The sequence below is a fragment of the Lepisosteus platostomus genome, chromosome 6, assembly GCF_059453375.1.
Source record: "Lepisosteus platostomus isolate fLepPlt1 chromosome 6, fLepPlt1.hap1, whole genome shotgun sequence".
NCBI classification, from domain to species: Eukaryota; Metazoa; Chordata; class Actinopteri; order Semionotiformes; family Lepisosteidae; genus Lepisosteus; species Lepisosteus platostomus.
The window spans coordinates 28,580,561-28,601,733 of record NC_142616.1 but is presented as its reverse complement, the minus strand read 5'-3'; the positions used below and the strand labels follow the sequence as shown (position 1 = coordinate 28,601,733).

At 39.1% G+C, this 21,173-nt stretch overlaps 1 protein-coding gene across 2 annotated transcripts in view; it reads right to left on the bottom strand.

Annotated features, from left to right (window-relative positions):
• The window catches only part of LOC148661441 (glutamate receptor ionotropic, delta-1-like), a 367,556-nt gene that overhangs the window by 43,920 nt on the left and 302,463 nt on the right, over positions 1 to 21,173 (bottom strand). The window lies entirely within an intron of this gene.

Below are 21,173 nucleotides of genomic sequence, written 5' to 3'. Positions count from 1 at the left end.
AGTAACCTGAATTTCACTGGATCCCAACTCTGAACTTTGTAGGCTGATAAATGTATTAAATATTAAATGTTTCCCTGCTCCCATGAACTGAGCAAAATTCTTTGTTGGCTTAGTAAAGAAGTGATGTCCTTGGAGCCTAAAACTAAAATGATCTTTAGAAAGCTGTGTATATGATTGTGCCTCTAAAAAGGAAACTAAATTAAAAAACATGTTTTATTTCTTTATTCTAGCTCCTGTTTCTGTTATGAATGATTAAATCTAAAACATTTATGAATGCAGTTTGTCACGTTTCTAAGATTAGTTCTTATTTCATGTTAAAAAGTGCAATACATTTTACTAAACAACTAATATATTCATTAAAGACATTTTCTTCATTATTTAATGTGTTTTATAAATAGCTAATCTTTTATCAAGGTTTTCATTAAACTCTGGAACAGATATATTAATTTTAAGTTAAAGAGGAAAAAATCTTTTTTTAAAATCTAATGTTAAAGAATTCAACACTATTTTTATGACATCTTTATTATTTATGATTTGTTGTGCAAACTATACGTTGGCCTCTTAAAACAATATTTTGGTTAGCTTTATGATCATCAGTGTGGAAAGATTCTTGTTTTTATTTTGTCAAATTTACAGTATTTTCATTTTAAAAAAGAAAAAATTAAGTGTGTGTGGGGGGTGCAAGTACAATTTAGTTATTAGGGTTGATTCCATGCTTAAATTAGAATGAATGAGTGTAAAATGTACAACGTTTCTTCTGTAGAGTGTTGCTCAGGTGCATCGGGATAGCTTCTCGTTACTGACTCAGCTCTCTGCTCTACCCTCTAAAGAAAATTAGCTCATCAACATAAACATGAACAATGTATATTAATTTGCCCTCAATTAATGTGCATAGTAACACAGCTCATTGCTCCCCTGCCTTGTCCAGACACATGTCTTGACATTTCTCTGATGTCTCCATTGGACATGATGCGGCTCTCACATAATTAAAAACTGGCACAATTACTTTGTCTTCACAGAGTGCTCTGATAGACATTAAAAAGGAAAGAAGAAAAAAATAATCCTCAGCATCACGAACAGCATCACAAAGTCAAACACTAAATGAGTTTTTAAGGAATACTAATCTGAACAAGCTGCTTAGTGCTGTGAACTTATGTTCCCCACAGCTGCTAAATGAATTGTCACTGCTTGTGTTTATCTTCAACTGTACAAAGACAGGCGTGTACTTTAGCTTAATGATAAGCATAGACTGGGACACTAAAGCAGACACATGACAAAATTACAAGAGTGAAATGTCAACATGGAAGGCTGTTGTGCAGTAATTAAGTAGTTAAAAGATACATGGAAGTATACTGTATATGCTGAGAACGCAACCTTTAGCTAAGCAGCCTTCTTCAGGTCTAGTTTAATAAAGGAACTGTCACGCCCTCTGCAGCCAGAGGGCGCTCCTTCTCTGTCCTGTCCCTAGTTTCCGGTCTGCTGTCCTTCCTGTCCCTCTCTTTCCCTTGGGCTATATATTTCCGGGTCTTGTACTCTGTCCTCGCTCAGCATTGACGTTCGGATGTCCTGAGACCCGCCTAGCACCAGGGTGCCCCACGTCCGCTCCCTGAGGGCATAGGTTTCTATACGGCATTCCTGAACTCTTTGCACTAATGAGCCCGGGCCTTTTTCCCGTCTCGCCGCTACGCATATGGGTCTTTTTCTGCTCTCCTACTCCCCACGGTTAGTCCCTTTGGACGTCCGTGACAGAATGCTGAGCCACCTACTGACCCCGCGAGCGGCGCTTTTTTTTTTTGTCTTGCCGCAGTTTTTTTTTCTCTTTTTCTCTGGGCTGTTTTTTTTTCAGTTCCTCTATTCTTATCACTGGATTTCACTCCGATCTTCCGTGCCTGTGAGCGGGTCCTGTACCTGGCTTTCCTCGGGTAGATCACTCCGATATCAGTGATTGAATGTTGAGCTGGCTTGCCTATTCTTATTACTGGATATCACTCCGAGCTTCTGTGTCTGGAGCGGGTTCTCTTGCCTGGCTCTTCCTGGTCTTGCTCTCTCCGATATCAGTGATAGAATGGTAAGCTTTCTGCCGTTCCTCCATGCCTTTCGCTGGATATCACTCCGGGCATCTGTGTCTGTGAGCGGGCTTCGGTCTGGCTTTCCTCAGGTTGTCCACTCCGATATCAGCGTTAGTATGCGAACGTGCCCATTTGCCGTTCCTCCATTCTTTTCGCTGGATATCACTCCGGGCATCTGTGTCTGTGAGCGGACTTCGGTCTGGCTTTCCTCAGGTTGTCCACTCCGATATCAGCGTTAGAATGTGAACGTGCCATTTGCCCAGTCTGCGGTATTTTTCCCCGGGGTTTTTGTGTTTTTTTTTCTTGTTTTTTGCCTTTTGTTTTGATTTTTTTTTTCTTCCTGGTTTCCCCTCCTTTTTGGTCCCCCCTGCTCTCTGTGTCTCGGAACTTTGGTTCCTACCTGTTTTTTGTTCCTATTTTTTTTGTGGTTTGTCTCTCTGGTCTTTCCCAGTTTTTTGTCTGTTGTGTTTGTGCTTGTGTACTTTTTTTTTGTTTTTAGTCTCCGGAGCTCTACTCTACCCCCCCCTTCCTCCACCCGATAAAGGTTTATACCCCGGAGGAAGGGGTAGCTCTCAGCCGTGGATTCCCGGAGGTTTCCTTTCAGTTAAATGAGGTTTTTCCTCCCCCCAGTGCTGTGCAGCTTATTTATTTGTATGGGCGTCTGGAGCCGCCCATGAAGGGGGGGGTACTGTCACGCCCTCTGCAGCCAGAGGGCGCTCCTTCTCTGTCCTGTCCCTAGTTTCCGGTCTGCTGTCCTTCCTGTCCCTCTCTTTCCCTTGGGCTATATATTTCCGGGTCTTGTACTCTGTCCTCGCTCAGCATTGACGTTCGGATGTCCTGAGACCCGCCTAGCACCAGGGCGCCCCACGTCCGCTCCCTGAGGGCATAGGTTTCTATACGGCATTCCTGAACTCTTTGCACTAATGAGCCCGGGCCTTTTTCCCGTCTCGCCGCTACGCATATGGGTCTTTTTCCGCTCTCCTGCTCCCCACGGTTAGTCCCTTTGGACGTCCGTGACAGGAACCATTAAAAGCATATGAAAGTCGTGTAATTTAAAGATAACTTTTGAGCATGATGTTGGTGTTTGTATATCATTTTATTTTTTATCCAAAATCACAAAAGAAAAAAAATATTACCTCTAAATATTACTACAACTGTGGTATTTGTAAAATGTGGTTCTCCTCTGATACAGTACTATTATATTACTGTAACATTACTATATTACGATTAGTTCAGGTGGGTAGCTGCATCAGCATGCGTAGGCTGCAAAGAAACTATTAATAGGTTTATTCCATGCTGAAAAAAAGAAGAAAGAAAACAGAACGTTTTGGCCGTGGAGTCTTCTTCAGGTGATATTTAAACCCAATTTATATCGAGTTTAGGACCTGAAGACGGCCAAAACGTTGTGTTTTCTTTCTTCTTTTTTTCAGCATGGAATAAACTTATTACTTGTTCCTATATTACTTTTATATTTGTGCAGGATATAGATTGAATTGTGATATTTGTTTTCTTTTTTAATATTTTCTACCTCATTATAGATTATATTAGTGTAGTTTTTTTAACTGCATGCTACATTACTGGCGTCTGTATGTGGTACCGTAATTTACTATCTTACAACTATAAATGCTTGGACCATTTTGATTACAGAAGGTCTAAGGAAGGTCTTCTAAGAGGAAAGTGAATCTTAGTTTGTCAGACTGGAGTTAAAAAAATGTATTTCATATACACACAAATTTTGTCTTGAATCCCCAACTGCACATCGCATTATTACATTCATTTGAATACCCAGTACTGGGTCTTGCTTTTTCCCAGGTAAAACTTTATAGAAGTTGACCCCACATGCCTATTAAAACTATAGGAAAGTAATTTCACTGTAGACTCTGCAAGCAAAAATAAATCATGGAAAGCAACAGTTTTTTTCAGCACCATAAACAGATTATTTAGCTATCATTATGAATATCACTAAATAGAAAGAATAATAGAAAGAAAAGCACTATAACTTTAAAATTAAGTTGTTTGGTCAAATTCTATTAGTAACAAAATGAGCCAACAAATGCAGTATGAAGAGATAACTGCTTAGTACTTTGGTTTTAACTCTATTGGCTGAGGAAATGGTAGGGCTGGTTGGAGATCTGCAAAAATTGTAGAAAACAAATTCACTCAAACATTTATATCGGGTTTAGGACTAATCTATTATTTGCATGATTGAATGAAGGAAACTACAAAAAAAGTAGTGCACTGTGTTTCATCCTTTTGTGAAATTAAATTGGCAAACCCTTCTCCTTAAGACTGAACTTTTAAAATACACTGAATAAATATATGTACAATCTGCCCCTTAAAATTGCCTTTAGTTTCCTCTGCAGTTTAATTTTCACTGCCAACACTGGCACACCAACAGGAAGGTCATAGCCCATGAACAAGCAGGCACTCTTTAATCGTACATCACTGATGTGATTTTTACTGCAGATGAGAAGCCACATATTTTGGAACTGGTTGAATTATAAAGCATAAGCCTCTTTCCCTTTCTAAAAATGTCATTCCTTTCAGTCCGGTGCACTGCACGGGTACCGCTGCGTACAGATCTCTGCTACTAAATGCCAGCAGTTGCCATCACTTTACACTTGTTATTTTCTCTGTGAGCAAATGTCCTTTAAACTGATGAGCTGAAGGCACAGCAGCCTGAACATGCAAAATGCATATTCTTTTGAAATGTCAGTTTCTCTTAGAATTTGTGAAATGGTCATACCAATTTAGTTTAAACAGACAGATAAATATTGTGTTTTGTGCTGTACTTTTACATAGGGTGGTACTGTATTTGTTACTGACACCTGCTGCAGCCACACTGATAAGTACAGTATGTTAACAATAACTAGAATTCCAAAAGAGACAATGGTCTAAAAAGAAAATGTAGCCTCATTAATGTCACCTGTCATTGATTATGACAATTGCCTTTTTTGAACACCCACATGTACTCTTAAAATCAGTACCTAGATGAAAAATACTGCACGAAGTGGCTGATTTTAGGATTTAAACTTCCATCAGCAGGAGAAAAGTATCTAGGCTAAAAAGTGGAGTACCAATGCATTTTGGAAAATGACATCAAAAGTGTCATTATTATATAATCTTCATATGCACCTCATTATATAAAGGTGCTTGTGCATCACTTTGTTCTTAAATAATACTTTCATGATTACATAGCCTTAAAGCATTTTAATGTTAACAGAATCCTTGAAATCTCCATATCAATTGTACTTTTAAAGGGAGCCGAAACACTACAAATAATTAAAGAAAATAGATTTTAATGTTTATACTCTCTTGGAAAACAAATCATCTCTGCATTTAATGAAGTTGTTTTATAAGTATGATAGCTGTGTTAGGAGGTACTTCATCTATTTTCTAACCACTTTATCCAATACAGAGTCGCAGGGGAGCCTAATCCGGCAAGCAATGGGCTCTAGGTGGCGTACAACCTGGATGGGTCACTTGTCCAGCACAGAACACACATACTGTAGACTATGCATGTTCATGATTTACTTACAGCCATGATCTCATCTCTCTACAAGATCCTTTTCCACATACCATGTGCATTGTTGTCCTCACAACTAGTTACACTTCTTTTTCTTCACTGTAAATAAAAATCCCTATTTTTCACTTTATAGCTGTGTGTGTGTGTGTCTTTTTCCCCTGGGTTACACTTACTGAAAAGCATTACATTACCACACAACACAGAGCAGTGTCACATTTGGTGCAGCATGTGGCCAGCTCCATCTCCCTGTTTGGACTTTCAGGACATACAGTAGCAGTTTTTTTTCCTCTCCACATACAGTATTTGTATCACTATAGCTACTCTCTCTATGAACACCTGCCTCCATCTATGTTGGCTACCCTGATCTTTGCCCCATGTGTTACAGTATATATTAAAGAAGTACCTGCTCTTTTCCCCCAGCAGAAAATAAATATCTCTCTTAGGAAGCCTTCACTTCTTCATTTTATGCTGTCACCTAACCCACTGCTGTGAGTGGACTGGTCAGGTGACAGAAGGGGATAGGTCATCCCTATTATCTTCATTTACAAGATCCTTCAACATGCCTCCTTGTATTCCTCTGTTATTGTTATACTGGTTAAATAGGATGCTCATTATCGCAGAAACTCTATCCTTTAGGAGACCTCTTAATTCATCTAAAAGTCTCTGAATTTCTGCTGGGAGGGGAAGATGCACTAGCTTCTGGGAATTGAGGAACAGCTGGTTACTGCTCATGTCAGCCTTGCAGAACACAGGAAGGGAGGAGAACTAATAATAAATTTACAACCAACGGTGTCAATGAGTACTCATTAGACACTAAATGTAATATATAACAAATGTCCAGATAAGATTTTGAGTCATATTTGCCATTCAGTTTACGGGAGATCCCAGAGAGATATACTGTATCACACTTAATTCCCTGGAGTACAGAATATTCACTAAAAATAATGCAAAATTCCATCCTTTGTTCCATCTTAATTAGAATTTTGTAAAAGACAGTGTCAACAAAAAATAAAGCAAAAATAAATAAATACTGTGCATTAATTGCATGAGATTTTAGCCATATGAACTTACAATATGGTGTAAGAAACTTGGTAGCAATTATTGCCATAGATGTTTTTGGGTAAATATCTACAGTACCAATTTTGCAGGGCTTTGTTAAATTTTTGCATATTTGTCTTGACAGAAGATGCACTTGAGCTTTCTCGGGTTTCCTGGTGATTGTTTATAGATAAGAGTTTTCGAGCCTTTCCACAGATTCTTTATATCCAAGTCAAGGCTTTGACAGCCACTCAATGAGATTCACTTTCTTTTTCTTATATCACTTCAGTGTAGATCTGGCCTTGCTCATTATGTGTATTTTGACCAAGTTTTACATCTGAATCAGGTTTTTGTCTATGATTTGCCAGTGCTTTGTACAACATACATTACCATTAGTCTTGACAAGTTTCCCAGTCTCTGAGGATGAGAAGCAGACCTACTGTATAACTTAATGCTGTCATATCGTCACCATGCCTCCATGGTTGACTGTAGGAATCTTGCTGATGGAATGTCACACTATGTTGCATCAGATAATCAGATAATGCTTTGTATATACTGTACAGTAGAACAACAATTTCCAATTTTGTCTGATTTTAAAATCTTTTCCCACCTGTATCTAATATTACTTAACTGCTTTGTTGCAAATCCCATGCAGGTTTTATTGACCTTTGGAAATTCTCTCCCATGTCAGCTACTGATCTCTGTAACCCTTTCAAGGTTGCTGTTGGCCTCACTGTGGCATCCCCAACCAGTTTTCTCCTTTCCATTTGTTTGTTTGGAACAGAAGGCCAGATCTAGGCATTGGCGGAATGGTGTAATACACACTCGTAATGATCCACTTGACACAGCTCAAAGGGATATTCAGTATTTTAGATTTTTCTCCCTTTATCCTGATTTGTGCTTTTCTATAGCTGTATCCCTGAGTCTTGAAAGCTCCCTGGCTGGGTCTCCATGGCTGAATCCTTGCTTAAAATTCAGTACTTGAATGAGGGACCTTAAACAGATTTATGTGAAGTTATGTAAAGCACTATTATTGTACGTAGATGGGGGCTGCTCAGTTAACTGTGTGGCTCATTAAGGATGACAACCATATTACGTATTTTTCATTTTGTTTTTTGCTTTGAATCTCTGAGTAGGTTGTGTATATAACAAATATTAGTGTTATTTAAAAGTGTTATAACTGGAATCTTTACAATAACAAAATATAAGAATCGTGCAAGGGTCTGAATAATTTTGCAAAGCTCTCTATTTAACATGAAACTAAGAGCATGGACACAAAAACACAATAGTGTCAGACAATGTGGATTGACGTATCTCTAGCTGACCATACAGTATACAGTATAGGAAATATAGGACAATTTATGAGTTCTGCTATCTTTAGCATTACCACTTTATCTATCTTTGAAGCCTTAACTCTTAAGATCTCTCCAGCTAAATAAGGTTGGGTTACATCAGTACTGGTAGTGACCAAAGACCAAAGATCAGGTTGATGCTTTAAATGGTGTTTGCAAAACAATTTGTGCTAGTCCTTCCTCTGGACAGAACTTCCTAAGCAATGCTGTAGTAGGACGATGCATTGCACTGAAGAAGCTGCCTTATGATATGTTAAACTGAGGTCTTGATCATTCGAGATCCCATGACATTTGTTGAAAGCATAGGGAGTTCACCCCAGCATCCTGGCTAAATTCTACTCCTGGTTTGAATAATATAGCTATTTTAATGTTTCAATTTCAGCAATTTCTCCTTTCTAAACTAGACTGCTTTATGACGGTGGTGTATAATACCAATTCTGGGATTAAATTTTAGATGAAAAATGCTATAAAAATCAAGGGAATCATTGGTATCACTATATTTAAGAATGAAAATTATATGTGTCAGGAAGCCACAGAAGAATTATCTTAGAAAATATATATGTTGCAAATAGTCCTTATGCCAGAAAATAAGCAAATATAGATCTGCTGCCGTCCCCACCTATTAAAAAAGGGAGACAGTTGTCTTTCTCATCAGAGAAAATTAACTTTGCTCTGAAGTACACAAGTATCCTGAAAAGCTTTTTCACTATCTTTTCCTATAATAAACTTGTATGTGAAATGTATCCTGATTGGTAAAACAGTCATCAATTGATAAAAAAGCCTATCTACCAACCAATCAATTAATTTACTCTCCATTAGAGCAACAGAATACCTGGTGTTTTAAATGAGACTGTGCAGAATCAGATTCTCCAACTTGTTACAGCACTACTCATTAATTGTTTTTTTAAAGATAAATTAAGATAAAGAATGCGAGACTACCTGCAGATAACTGTTTCACCTGTGTCTTGAATTACAAATAACTGTTACGGATTCGGCTAGTGAAACTGCAACCAAGTAGTGAACCCACTTGCGGGAGCCGATAGAGACAAGTCGTGATCCAAATACCGTAGCCGAAGGAGAGAGCCGAGAGTCCAGGGGAAGCCAGTGATCCAAACAGGGAGAGAGTAGCCAAAGCCAGACCATAATCCAAAACCGTAGACGAAGGAGAGAGCCGAGAGTCCAGGGGAAGCCAAAGAACCAAACTAGGAGAAAGCAACCAAAGCCGAGCCGTAATCCAAAAGATGTAGTAAAAGGGGATAAACCAAAGTCGGAACCAGAACAGTACAAGGAGGTAGAAGGCATAGCGCAACTAAGTAGCTCGAAAGGGAAACCAATACTGAGCAAGGGGGTAGGGAAAGACTAATGCTTAAATACCAGATGAGACGGAGGTGTGGTGGTGAAAGCGTACACTGATAGGTGGACTAATGAACTAAGGATACGCCTTCTTCTGCCTCTTTCGTTGCCGAGAGGCAGGGATCGTAACATTACCCCCCTCTCTACAGGCGGCTCCCGACGCCCTAGCTGGACGATTAGGGAAACTCTGATGGAAATCCCGGATCAGGTTTGAATCCAGTATATCTTTTTCCTGTACCCACGACCACTCCTCTGGACCGTAGCCTTCCCAATCCACTAGTATTGCAGGGATTCACGAGACCATCAGGAATCTAAGATCTTATTTACGGTGTAGGCAGGGAGTCCATCAATTACTCGAGGTGGTGGGGGTTTTTGTTGTGGTTTAGACAGAGTGGATCTGCGAAAGGGCTTAAGGAGGGAAACATGGAATGTAGGGTGAATCCTGAGGGTAGGAGGCAAGGCCAGCCGATAAGTTACAGGAGTAACCTGGGTGAGGACATGAAAAGGACCGATGAACCTGGGAGCAAGCTTGCCAGAAGGTTGCTTAAGAGGAAGGTTGTGGGTAGACAACCAGACAAATTGTCCACGTCGAAATCTGGGTATGGTCCGATGGTGCCGATCCGCCACGGTCTTCTGCCGAGCTGCAGTGTGAAGAAGGGCGGCTTCTTCCAGAAGTCCTGCAGGTTAGTGATATACTCCTGAACAGAAGGAACTTCTGTGTCCGGCAGGGAGTTCGGGAAAAGAGGAGGCTGAATGGTGACATGCCGGTCGAAGAAGTATACAAAGAATTATGAGCATATTCTGCCCATGGAAGCAATGACACCCAGTTATCTTGGGTAGATGAGATATATGCCCGTAAGTAGGTTAGCAGTTCCTGATTCATCCGCTCAGTTTGACCATTGGCCTGAGGGTGGTAAGCTGAAGTAAGCGAAACTGAGGCTCCCAGTGACTTACAGAAGGCCTTCCAAAATCGTGAAATAAACTGGGGGCCCCTATCGGAAACAATGTCTTTAGGGATGCCATGAAGACGGAAGATATGCAGTACGAACAGGTCTGCCAGTACCCTAGCTGAAGGCAAGGGAGGTAGGGGAATAAAATGGGCGGATTTAGAGAAACGATCTACTACTACCATGACTGTCGTGTATCCTTGGCTTGGTGGAAAGTCAGTAATGAAATCAACTGAGAGGTGGGTCCAAGGACAGTCAGGGATAGGTAAGGGTTGAAGAGGGCCTGCCGCCATCATGCGAGAAGACTTAATTCGGGAACATATAGAGCAGGCTTGGACATACTCCTTAACATCTTTAACCATGGTTGGCCACCAGAAATCTCTAGAGATGAAATCCAAGGTACGTCGGAATCCAGGGTGTCCGGCAAAGCGGGAGTCATGTCCCCATTGTAAGACAGAAGATCTGACTGGGGTGGAGACAAATAACTTGTCCTGAGGGCACTGAGGAGGTAAAGTTTGTCCAGCCAAGGCGCGTCTAACTACGACTTTTATGTCCCATCTGACAGCTGCCAGGAATTTACCAGAAGGGATGATGGCTTCAGGAAGCAGTTCAGCCTCAGGGGGGTCGTGGATCCGTGAGAGAGCGTCAGCTTTGATGTTTTTAGAGCCTGGAGTGTAGGTGATAAGGAAATTAAATCTGGTGAAAAAGAGGGACCATCTGGCCTGGCAAGGACATAGACGTTTGGCCGATTGTAAATACTCCAGGTTTTTGTTATCTGCGTATATTAAGAATGGATGATGAGCTCCCTCCAGCCAGTACATCATAGTTCATCTGTGCAGGGGATAACTTCTTAGAAAAGAAGGCGCAGGGGTGAAGAATCTGTTTTTCTCCATGACGTTGAGAGAGAACAGCGCCCACACCATGGCCAGAAGCGTCCACCTCAACAACAAAAGGCAAAGAAGGATCAGGGTGTTTCAGGATGGGGGCAGTGGTGAAAAGGTGTTTCAGGTGCTGAAATGCCTCTTCTGCTTGAGGGGTCCATTTACCTTGTCTGGGTCCTTTGCGAGTTAAAAACGTTATGGGAGCAACCACCGAGCTGAAGTTTCGAATAAACCTTCCATAGAAGTTCGCAAAGCCTAGAAACCGTTGTATGTGTTTAAGGTTCTTGGGTGTGGGCAAATCAGTAATTGCGGAGACTTTACTTGAGTCCATTTCTACCCCTTCTGGAGAGATGATGTAACCTAAAAAGTGAATCCTAGAAGCATTAAAAGTGCATTTCTCCAGTTTGACATAAAGTTTATTCTTTATGAGTCGGGAGAGTACTTCTCTGACATGGAGAACATGATCCTGGAAGGTATTAGAGAAAATTAGAATGTCATCCAGGTATACCAAGACAAACCTTTGTAGCAGATCATGGAAAATATAATTAATAAAGGTTTGAAACACTGCCGGGGCATTTACCAAACCAAAAGGCATGACTAAATATTCATAATGTCCATGGGTTGTCATAAATGCCGTCTTCCACTCGTCCCCTTCCCAAATACGGATTAAATTATAGGCCCCTCGTTGATCCAGTTTGGTGAAGATCTTGGCCCCATGCACAGACTCAAGTGCTGCCGGAATTAGAGGCAAAGGGTACCGGTTTTTAATAGTGATCTCGTTAAGGCCACGATAATCAATACAGGGACGGAGCCCACCATCCTTCTTTCCACAAAAAAGAAACTGGCACAAGCAGGTGAAGTAGATGGGCGTATAATTCCAGCCTTCAGAGAATCTTGTATATACACTTTCAGGGCCTCGGATTCCATATTGGAGAGCGGAAATATACGACCTTTAGGAGGAATAGTTCCTGGCAAAAGGTCGATGGCACAGTCATAAGGTCGGTGGGGTGGGAGAGCCAAGGCCTCTTGCTCATTAAAGGCTTCCTGTAGATCAGAATATTGGGGGGGTATCGTAGGGACACCAGAAGGGGGCGTTTCCATGAGTGCAACTCTTACAAGCAGATGACAGCAACTACCAATACATTGGGGTCCCCAAGATAAAATTTCTCTATGGGACCATGAAATGTTAGGGTCATGCTGTTGGAGCCAGGGAAAGCCTAGTACAAGGGGATGTGATGGGGTCTCGAGGAGATAAAACCAGATATCTTCCACATGTGTGGCGCCAATTTACAATCTTATTAGTTCAGTTTGCCATCTTATAAGTCCTGGAGACACTGGGGAACCATCAATAGATTGTACACGAAGAGGAGTCACCTGGGTCAGGGGCAGTTTCCAAGCTTGAGCTAAGGAGGCATTGATGAAGTTCCCTGCTGCCCCCGAGTCAATAAAAGCAAGAAGTGGCGTCTGTTTATTACCCCAAAACAATGTAGACATAATAGAAAATCCTGAGGAAAACTTAGAGGATTGAGTTAACTCACTCACCACAGGATCTTGAGCAGTTGGAAGGCGCCTCAAAGATGAACATAAAGCAGGGCAGTCAGCTTTAAAGTGTCCTTATTTTCCACAGTACATACAGCGGCCCTCTTGTCTGCATCTCTCTCTTTCTTCTGGAGTTAACCGGGCGTGGGCAATTTCCATAGGTTGTTCCGAGTCTAGAGTGTTGGTAGGTGGTGGCCGAGGAACCTCTTGTATCTGTGTCTGAGATCTTTCTCTATTCCTCTGACAAATTCTAAACTGCAACTCCAACACCTGGGAAATTACTTCCTCCAAAGTTCTGCCTGACCGTCGCATAGTTACCAGGTGATCCTTTATTTCTCACATTTTCCTTGCAGAAAAAGAAAAATCAGGACCTCATCCCAGTGAGTCTCTGCTGCTGCCACTTGAAAGTCTATGGCGTAATCCTGTGCAGACCTGTGGCCCTGGCGGATAGATGAGAGGCGGTAGGCGGAGTCTTGTCCAGCTGAGGAACGACAAAAAACCCCCTTAAATTTCTCTAAAAAGAGATCATAGTCCTTTACCTCAGGAGCCCCGCGATCTAGTAAGGCAGTAGCCCATTCCAGAGCACGGCCAGTTAACAGAGAAACTACGAAGGCAATCTTGTCTTGAGAAGAAAAAAGAGTTACCGGATGGAGCCTGAAAACCAGCGCACACTGTGCCAAGAAGCCCCGACATTTCGTAGGGTTCCTGTCAAACCTGTCAGGGGGTGTAAGTGGAAGAGGTCGAGGAGCAGGTGTAGAAGCTGGCGGGGGCGGAGCCAAAGCGGCAGCTCCAGCGTTACTTTCACTATTACTGGTAGGAGGCATTGCCGACAGGTGCGCTGAAATCTGTTGGACGGAAGCCTGTAACTGGAGTAAGCTTGCCAGTGCTGATCCAAAACCGAGCGAAATTCCTCTTGCTCTGCTGGGTCCATGTTAAGGGGCTCAGTATTCTGTTACGGATTCGGCTAGTGAAACCGAAACCAAGTAGTGAACCCACTTGCGGGAGCCGATAGAGACAAGTCGTGATCCAAATACCGTAGCCGAAGGAGAGAGCCGAGAGTCCAGGGGAAGCCAGTGATCCAAACAGGGAGAGAGTAGCCAAAGCCAGACCATAATCCAAAACCGTAGACGAAGGAGAGAGCCGAGAGTCCAGGGGAAGCCAAAGAACCAAACTAGGAGAAAGCAACCGAAGCCGAGCCGTAATCCAAAAGACGTAGTAAAAGGGGATAAACCAAAGTCGGAACCAGAACAGTACAAGGAGGTAGAAGGCGTAGCGCAACTAAGTAGCTCGAAAGGGAAACCAATACTGAGCGAGGGGGTAGGGAAAGACTAATGCTTTAATACCAGATGAGACGGAGGTGTGGTGGTGAAAGCGTACTAATGAACTAAGGCTACGCCTTCTTCTGCCTCTTTCGTTGCCGAGAGGCAGGGATCGTAACAATAACAAAGTCCCCTCAATTCTTTCATATCGTATAAAATTCCAGGGTTGCTTCCCGTGTTTAAAAAAACAGATTTACCTGTAGTTTATTTTACACTCCACAGCTTAATATTGGATTTGGAGCTCATTTTTGTAAAGATTTCTTTTACAAAGATACGTTTTTTGTCATGGTGCACGTTCAGCAATGATTTCCAAAGAGCAATGTAAAAAGAGAATATAGGAAGATTAAATTGAAATTACACTAGCTTTACTAAATGCAATTTGTAGATAAATGTATCCTTTAATTTCCAAAAATATATCCGAATAACTCCCAGAACAGAATTAGTAATTTGTTAATATTTAAAAAGAATAAGCTAACAAATATTATTCTCCATAACACTTTGCAACAGAAACATATTAGTGCCAAGTCCACATAAAATGTTGCATTCAAACAAGATAATATTACATTTAAGCAAGATATCAATGCATTTAAACAAGGTAATATTGAATTTAAACACTATAAGTATTGCGTTTAAATGAGACAGTGTTGCTAGCACATGGCCGACAACAGGACTCTCTTCATAAACACTTAACTCTTTTGGCTATGGCAGCAACTTGTGTGCCATCCTGGAATTCCATTTGGTTTTGCTGTGCATTCCCATATGTTTTTATATTCATGTCTGTGCAAACCGACACAGAAGTACTGCTTGTTCTCCCTTCACATGCTACAGTACTGTATATTCCCTGCCATTTGCTGTATAATTCTAAATCTAAAGGTATTTGATGTAAGCAATGCTTTCAGGGATTTTGTGTTTAAATATTCAATGATTGACCAAAAGTAACAGTAAAAGTAAACCAACAGTATGTACTGTATAAGTGTTTTTGTAAAGTCATAGTAAATTAATTCTGTTCAATGTTGAAAGATTAGGCAAAAACCTTTCTACATGTTTCTGCAGTTTCACATGAAGAATAAAATACGTTTTGTAAAGCCATGTCATTTCTACTTTTTACCAAAATGGTGAAAATGACATGCTTTTAACCCAGGGATGCTCAATCACAGGGTGTTCTACTTCATACACAAAACAGCACACGTGCTCCTTTAGCCTAATTCATTTACACAAAGTGGAGTATGGTGATATTATTCTGTTGTTAATGCAATGGTACTTTACATGCGACAATATTATTGCATATACAGTATATTGCAAGATATTTAAAAAATATGCAATATTGTTTACTAATTACACTAATTATCACATTTAAATGCAATGTTATCTTGTTTAAACACAGTATTATCTTGTCTAAACTCAATATTGTCTTTTTTAAACACATTTTAACATCATTTTTTTTATTCTTGGCGCTAATAGGCTTCTTTTCTTTGTATCATGATTAAATAAAATGCAAAATCATATAGCAAAATACAATTTATCATCAACATACTGTACCAAGACCAACCACTACATACAATACTGTATGTCAGCTCTCAAAACCTCAATAGTGTATTCTGTAATTTTCAACTTATTATTCTTTACCTGGAGTTCTGCTCTTACTTTCCAGCTGAAAGTATGCTTTAATATGAACCGTTATGAATAATTGCCAATCTGTAATGTTATTTGTGCAAATGGTTGTTATGAATGTGTTTATACCATGTTGTACAATATTTATGTAGAAGTTGTGACAGTGTTTTGTAGCCTCATTCAAGTTATGTTTTACCAGGAATTGTGAATTCTGAATGAATTCTGACCATTGATGAAGCCTTCATTTAAAGAACAAAACAGGTGTAGCTCTTTTGGCTTTGTGTCAGGTCAAGACTACTGAGATCAGCAATCTTGTGCATTAATTATCTGAACGATGTGGCAGCATTTCTGTAATGAGCCAAAAGAAAATATCCACATGACCCTTACCTGTCATGGACGCCCAAATTCACCACAGTCAGATGGAGGGAAATTGTTCTGTAGCTCACTTCCTCATTAAAAGTTAACTTAGCAGCAAAGAAACATGTGATACCGTACATGTTTTGTTCCTCATATACATCTTGTTTTGTTGGCATAGGAATTTCCCCTAGTTTAATCCAAGGTATTTGTGTGCTTCATTCGACATTATGCCAAAACAAGCTAATTGCACCAGCTAGAATTGCTGTCTGAATTTTCACAGGAGCGAATTGTCCTGCAAAGATGGACAACGTAGTACAGCATCCAAGTACAGGTACTTGCCACCAGTCTATTAAAAACAATAGTATTAAAATAGAGATTATCCTAATTTTCTAGAACAAATGGCTTCACTTAATTCTATAGATGGAAGATAAATGAGGACAATTAGCAGTCAACTAATTAACCTTTCTTTGTCTAAGGTTAACCTTGATCCAATTTAAAAAGGTTAATATGGAAAATATTAGTTTGACAATTAAGCCTGTTGCTCTTTTTCCATTTACCTCTTGTGACTAGGTCAATTATGGTGTAGATAATTAATTATTTGGCCTTATTTTAGCATAATTTCATTGGTATTTAAGTTTTCATGCCACCAGAAAACTGTAGGGAATCACAGAAACAGTAGACTTATACATACACTGATGTGTTTGATTATGGAACTAATTCTTAAAATATATTTATACTGTATATCTTGTATTAACAAAGAATGGATATGATAGGAGGAAAGACATGGATCTCAAATCTGAAGAAAGAACTGGAAATAATGAACTTGCATTTCAGTCTTCTTTAGTTTTCATCCTCACCTCTTTAAGTAACCTTAAAAGACACATCTATCAGGCCTAAAGAACAGAAGCAATGGGCCAGATAAAAATGAGAGAGAGGAGATAAAGGAAAGGAGAGAGTTGTACTGAGTTAGAGGCCAATGGCATGTCAGTACACAGGTACAAAGAGGCCCACTGCTTTCTGATCTGACACTTTCAAATAAGCATGTGAGGAGTGTGGCATAGTACATAATATTTTATTATGTCATGTAAATATTTGACTCCGTCCCAGACAGAATGTAGTACAGGTATTAATAGGTTAAATATATTACTAGGTACTACTGTAGGTAATCGTAGTCAAAGCAAGTGTACTAACAAAGTATAAAAATAATTGTTAGTACTTAATTATTGTCATTTACACTCCTTTATTCACATTAAAGAAAGCCAGAACTCTAGCAACCAGGGATTTAAAAAGCAAAAATAGCAGCCTCTGGCATGAAAAATATTGTGATAGAACAGATATACTTTTTCTGTTGTTTTAACAGCATTTTATCACAATGTGCTTATGCATTTACTTGTACAAAAATAAGAGAATATATTATTAAACCTGATGAGAAAGTCAGGGCAGACATTATGACTTTGACCAATTTCACAACTCTCAAAATTAAAACACATTAACCTCCAAATATACACCAAGCCTCACATTATGCCTTTAAGCCACAATGTGATATTCACAACCTGTGCATTACAGAACAGCATGAAAGAAGTGGGAAAAAATGCATATTGAGTTTCTCAGAAAACTCCACAAAAACAGTAGGAAATGACCTCTTGCCACAGCCTTCTTCTCATTCACTTCTAAGCCTTAAGATCTATTCAGGCAAGCTGACTTGTTTAAAATAGTAACACTATAAGGCTTTCTGTTCCTTTTCAATTCCCCTAGGTGTATCATCCATGGAAATTTATTCAGGATGAGGAGATAATAGTATTAAAAAATACCACCCAAAACAGCATCCCTTAAAAGCCTGATGATGAGGGTCACCAACCAATCTGAATGTGGAATCCAGGCTATCAAACTAAGTTGACTGTATAAATTAAATGTATTGCATTTTTAATACTTTTAAATATTGTGTAAAAAATAAACTGTGGAAGTGTCTCATCATTCAAACACATTTGCTTTTGCAATCCAAATGCATTGGCATCTTGAGATGTACAGTGCTTTTGCAGCCTTCACACTAATTGCAGTCTGGTAGAGCTGTGCTTTTGCAAAGACCTAACAATGCATTACAATGATTCTGCATTACAGCCTGCTTTGTACAGTATGTTTGTAATAGCTATTTCGTATGCCCTGTTACACTCTCACTGAAAATGAGACGTAAATACCAAAAAGCAGTAATGAGTACTTTGGTACTTGTACTGATATCCTGAGTTCTTATGTCCACATGTGTGCATTTATTATGAATTATTGATATTTGATTTAAAAACTATTTAGTTGAACATTTTGTTTGTGACAAGGAGCATTCAGAAAAAAAAAAACATTTGAGAAATTTCATAAACATTGTGTTACTGCACTCCCTGATTTTAATACGCCTGTAAATTGATATACAGTAATAAAGGTTGATGGCTAATGCTGCATTATAAAAAAAGCTATCCAATGATGATGCAACGAAGAACAGAATCCTTACATACAATTAAAATGCCATTAATCATTAATCAATTATCAGTGACAAAAAGCCATTCTACTCTCTCTAATCAAGATATCCCCTAGCTGCAGATTGTTCTCCTTTTATACACACTGAATTGATCTGAAGCTCATCTACTGGTGTTGTGAATATATCTACTATTAGTGTACTATTAGTAGGCCTGTTTAAATTCTTTCATGAATACATTGTGTTATGTTTTTATTGCTTTAGATCTCAATTGTTTTTACTATTACTACACTTTGTAAAGCATACATCTTTGAAAGGTACTTGATAAAATTTGAATTGGCTTAAATTATGGGACTGTAAAAGTGTTAATAAAAATGACATACTATAGAAGACTATGCACTGAAAAGTTAAATATAGATTTAAATTTAAAAAAGAAACAAACTGTGGATGTGCTGCTTTTAAAGAGCTTCTTTGCAGTCTCAGATACTTAGAATGTCTTCGCTGCAGAAGTTTTGATCTTTCAAACAAACATTTAGATAATATGATCTGGCTTTCAGGGAGATACACAGTTTAAGTACAAAGTCTCCTGCTCTATTAATAGCTACAGTATAGTCTGTACAACATCATATTTGCAATCCTCTGTATTACAAGGTACATCCAGCTCTTAGGTATCTTTTAAAGATTAGCATCACATAGCTCCTGTAATGGTGGCTTTACTATTTGCTTTGACAATTTCAGCTGCCACTACTCCACATCTCAATAACAATAAGCATACCAAATCTCCACTGAGGCTTTTTCTGCAACTGCTGTATAAAGGAAGAAAAAAGGATGGATTGAACATACAACATTTTTAGCTTCTTTTTATTTCATGAATACAAATTGCTACTATATCTTTATCTTGTACTTCCATTTTCTAACATTCCTATACAAATGTACTGTACAGTATGTCACTCTACTGACCAAATAGATATTTTACAAAGCCCTCTGACAGCCACTTAGAAAAAAGTGATAAGCAACATAAGCTAAAGTCAGGGATGAGTCTAAGCCTAAAAACTAGCAACACTTAGGTTTTCTGTAACAGAAAATAAACACGTCTTAGTCTGTTCTACAAAGACACTATAATCATAGTTGTGTAGACATGAAGCTAAAGAAAAAGGGATACAGTACTATACAGCTGAGGACATTATGGACAAAATTTTATTACAGACATTAAAGGCTGGGAAGACAATTTTTTTGTTTTAAAAGTTTAGCAAATTAATCAGTCAGCTGAATAGAAGCATGATGCACCAGACTAAATACCAGCTAGTGAATGTCAAGTTAAAACTGAACCAAAACAAATAGCAGAAATTGAGAAATGCACTGTATCAATGTGGACATCATCTTCCACTGGTGATAATTACCTTCAAAGATATTGAAATGTATGAACTAACAATGATGAATGCAATGTTTCTATATTAAGCAAGATTTCTTTTTCAAGTGTGTGCTTGCAAAGTGGAGAGTATTGAATAACTAAAAAGCCCAGAAAATGCAAAATACACTCTCTTTGGAACTAAACTCAATAGAATTAAATCCGTCTAGTAATTCCTTAGCAGTGATGCACAGAAAAGCTAAAACAGGCAATCACAGAAGAGAATAGGATGAATGGCTAGAGAATGGTTGAGAAGAGTGCTGTGGAAGAATTGAGAAAGGTCAAATAAATAAGACACCAATCATGCTAGATGAACTATAATTATACATATATATTTTTCATAAGCTGTTCAGTTTATGGTACATAATTCCAGTGTTTCCAGTTCAGGAAAAAAAAAAACGATTGTAAGATCATGGGGTCAGTCTTAACCATCCCAAAGAGACCATTAAAAAATTAATATAGCCAGAATCTGTGGATGATAGTGTTCAGTCATGAAACAACAGGGCAGAGAGGTATTAACACAACTCCTTATTGTGTAAGACCATGCCCATAGAGGGTTGCAATAAAAGCCCTGCTTGGTTCCTAATAGTACACGTCTTTTCTTCTGTGAGTGTGCAATGTATTGTGTACAATTTTACAATTGTGTACAATAATGTTAAAAAAAATCCCAAGGTACTGAAACAAAACACCTATAGTGTTTGCTAAATAGTAATGAAAGCAGAACTGTAAATGCCAAACAAAAACCAACAAAATAAAGCAGTGAACTCTAAAACGGAGGAACCCTTTAAAGTAAAAGCTATACCATTAGCTAAGCGCCTACGAATTTCACGCCGGGAGGCTTGTCTTTCAATTTTTATAATCAAGGCCTATAGAAAAATATTTGAATAGAATTTCCTAGCTCTGTTCTCCCTGAAAGAAGTCACCCCTTTCTGAAGCTGTCTCCTCTGAGGGGCCCTGGGTTCAGGAGAAGAAGGATTCACTGCCTGCAGGATTTCACTTCTCCAAGGAGATATGGCAGTGGCTCAGCACTGTGTATTCTGAGGCAGAAGCTGCTTACTGTGTTCTGCATTGCTAATAAAGGAGTGCATAAAAACAGCAGTGACCCTTATAGGGAGTGCATGCTTCTGCATTTACTGTATCTAGATTTTTCATTCCTGTTTTAAAAATAAGAAAAACACCTATTAAAGAACAATTCTGTACAATCTGTACAAAACCATGAAAATAAACATTTTTCTCTAAGATTACAAAGCCTTCCCTTCATGACTAAAGTTCTAATTCCACAGTTTTTTTTTTCATTTTACTTATCACATTC